The following is a 3,458-nucleotide window of genomic DNA, read 5'->3' as shown; positions in this document are numbered from 1 at the left end:
TGTATGTGACCGACATGCCTGCATTCTCTCAGGGACCAATGAGGCGCCACCAGAGCCATCAGTCCCCTGGGATTTAGCAGCCTTTGTGAGGCTTGTGAGATTTTAGGCTTTGAAACCACTAGTATGGAATACATGCTACCAGGAACATCATAAATTAGTACGAAGTGCCTCTTAAAGATAGCTGATTAAGACTGACCTGTGAGCTGACGTTGCCAATGAAACGGTATAAGGGTGGAAGCCCCAAGAGCTGCACATCACTTAAGTGACTCTATGGCCCCAAGGTCACCAAAATTGTTCCTTTTTGCTTGTTTTTGTTTTGAGGTTTGCTTCATAGCCCTAGAGAGAATGGCAGAATAAACAGTTGCTGCAATTCATAGGTCCAATTTATTAGCCCTTGTTGGTGAGAAGAGGAAAAGGGCACTATCTATTTGTTCAGGCTGGAACAACTATTACAGTGGTTATCTCCTGGGGAAGAAGAAAGCAAAACCTGAAGGCCAGGAACAGAGGTTCCTGACCTTGGCTACACATTGAATCACCTGAGGAGCTTTGGAAAAATACTGATGCCTAGTCGTCTGCCTCAGAGACTCTCGTTCAATTAGCCTGGGCTGGATCTCAGGCAGAGGAACTTATCAAATGCTCCCAGTGCATGGTGCAGCTAGAGTTGGGGACCACTGATCTAGATTAAGGACCTGGAATCCTGATTTATTGTCAGGATCGATTAAATTATCCTAGACCTCATCACAATCTTCTGCCTCCTCACTGCTGGTGAAACTAAGTGGAAGAAGTCCACGAGTTCACGTAGTTTGCCCTCCCAAAACAAGATTAAGTCATAAAGCTCAGACTGACAATTCTGCGGTAGATCTAGAGGGGATCCAAGATAAGCCAGATCCAAGTGGTTTGGATAAGCAGGGTCCTGAAATCGGAGCAGGGCTCCCCCTCCCAAGAGTTCACCTGGGAGACTGCACAGTTGAAGATGAATCACACAAAGGGGGTGGCAGTGATTATTTGGCCACTCGGGCCCTGGCATTTTGGAAACTCAGACAAATGTGAAATGAAACCTAAAACACTACCTCCAAACACTGGGGGAAAATTCTACGTGGCCTGAGTTTGCTTCAAGTTGTAAAAAGGAAGGTCATGCTGCAGCAGCCTGCAGTCATGCCGCTGTCTATTTGGTGAACACATTCGCATTTTCATATTACACAGGGCAACAGTTTCGGAGTATCTGCCACTCCGTGGCTCTAAGGTTTGTGAGATAGAATCATGATGGACTCAGGCTCAGTCTGGCAGAGTCTCCAGGATGTCAAGAAGTAACTAAACTCACCCCAGCAGGAGAAGGCTGGAGATTGAACTGTAGGAGAAGTAGTCTCTGGGTGCCACTATTAAACACTGGGATTCTCTTTACACAGACCTCCAAATACATCCTTGGAGAAAATGGAAAAGGGACAAAAAAATTTTGTAGTAGATCATTCACAATCTTCCCTCACTGCCTTAGTTTCTAAGGGAGAAAGATTCGTCTGCATTTTACAGCTTTTGGGTTTTGCTTTGTCGTGGAGAACCCACAGATAATGCACAAGAAGGAGATAAAAAGTAAAGAACCTGGATATAACAAGTTTGGGAAGAAGACAGGCAAAGAAAAAAAAATCCATATGGACTAGATATTAGAGGGGGTTTGGGGGGAGGGGGTGGAAAATGATGGTGGGAGAGATTTTCAGAGACCAAATGCTAGCTGTGTAGGCAGCAGTGGGAAGAAGGGATACTTAAGATGTTAGATAGGCATAAAAAATGCATTTCCTCTTTGGCTTTTCTCAAGAGACTAAAGCTGTAAATTACTTGTCATGAATTTTGGCTGCTGACCTAGATTTTTTTGGATGGATGCCTTGAAATAAATGAATCACATGCGGTCCTGACTTAAAATTTTTAAGAGTAGATGTGATAAACAGAAGATGGCTTAAAATTGATTAAAATTAATATCTGGAGAAAGACTAGAGAGGCTATCACATTCATAAAACAAGAATCAGCTATTAAGAAACAGCGCAATTAAAGATTTGGAAAAACAAACATTTCAAATGTAAAAAACTCTAGCTGAAGAGCAAATTTTTTCTGAGTGATTTTCTTGGAACACAATATAAAAGGGAAAAAAGATGAAAAATGTGAAAGAAGAGTTAAGAGAAAGCTCACACTGAGAGGAAAACAAACTGGGAGCAGACCAATGCTGTGTGGATGGTCCACGTGCAGCGTCTGCTGGAAATAGCTGAGTTTGGGGAGCATGGGGGGTGAGAGTGTGTAATAGGACAATGCTTCAATGTTCCCCTCCATGCCCAACCCCTGGCTGCAGCATTCAAAGCCCCCACGGAGGCTGAGCTGGGCACAGAACAGTGGAAGCTGTAACACCAGCTCTGCCAACAGGTCTACATATTATAAGCCAGAAAAGAATCAAGGAGTTCGTCTGCGCCTGTGTTTAGAATGCTTAAAAGTTCTGCTTCCACTTGGGCCAGACTGCACAAGGCACACATCACTTGGTTCACTCAACAAAGCCAAAGCACCCATCAAGAAACTTGAAGAAGCCCAGAGGAAGAGCCAGAGCCAGCGCCAGCTCAAGAACTTGGCAGGAGAACAGAGCTTTTTCAAGCAGCGATTGAACAGCCACAGGGTCCTCAGGCAATGGAATGAGTATGAAGGGATAGCATTGGATCAACTACTTCTTCAGATCTTTCTGATCCAGAGCGAGAGGAAATTGAAGTGGATATTGAAACACAGAGGTCTCTCAAGGAGAAGTGGACAATATCAATCCCACCAGTATCAGTGACATGGAAGACCACTGCAGCCTGCAGAGTCTTGCGAGAGAAGAGGGTCACTCTAGTCCAGTGTCAAGCTTTCCTTTACTTCCTGGAAGCCAGCATGACGTAACACTATTCAGTGGGCCAGTTCAAGTCAATCTCTTCAATTGGGTTCATGATACAGTCTCCTCTTTAAAACTAAACAAAACTATACTTGATGACACAATGGCCAGAAGAACTGCATGCAAGCAAATTCTTAGCAAAATGTGGGGCAGAGCTTCCCCAGCAGAACAAATATTCCTATTGGAAAAAATCACAATTTCTAATGGCAGCTGAAAGCTTGCATGAAATTTCCTTGATTTTATTTTGTTGATTGAAAAGAGGACATTGGAGATTCCACCCTCTTTTTCTTTTCCAGGTTGCTCACACAGTATTGAGTAGACACGTTTAAAGATAGAATTACGAACCCTTCCTCTGCTTTAGGATCCTTAGAACAAACAAACAAAATCAAACCTACAGTAATGACAAGACATGACTGTCAGGCATTAATCTTGGATAGCTAGAGCTATTATAATTCAGCCTGGGACAGCTTCTCACGAAACCTGTGGGTGATCAATTCTTTAAAAAAAAAAAGAGAGAGAGAGAGATCATCATGCAGCTGAGCTTTCTGTTGGATTCCAT

General features: G+C 43.4%; 1 pseudogene; it reads left to right on the top strand.

Annotated features, from left to right (window-relative positions):
• The first annotated feature begins 2,220 nt into the window (after positions 1–2,220).
• Positions 2,221–2,902, top strand: LOC101411796 (max-interacting protein 1 pseudogene; annotated as a pseudogene).
• The last annotated feature ends 556 nt before the right edge of the window (positions 2,903–3,458 follow it).

This window comes from Dasypus novemcinctus, chromosome X (genome assembly GCF_030445035.2).
Source record: "Dasypus novemcinctus isolate mDasNov1 chromosome X, mDasNov1.1.hap2, whole genome shotgun sequence".
Taxonomy (NCBI): domain Eukaryota; kingdom Metazoa; phylum Chordata; class Mammalia; order Cingulata; family Dasypodidae; genus Dasypus; species Dasypus novemcinctus.
Note: the sequence above shows the minus strand (reverse complement) of the source record. Positions and strands in the feature narration are given on the sequence as shown.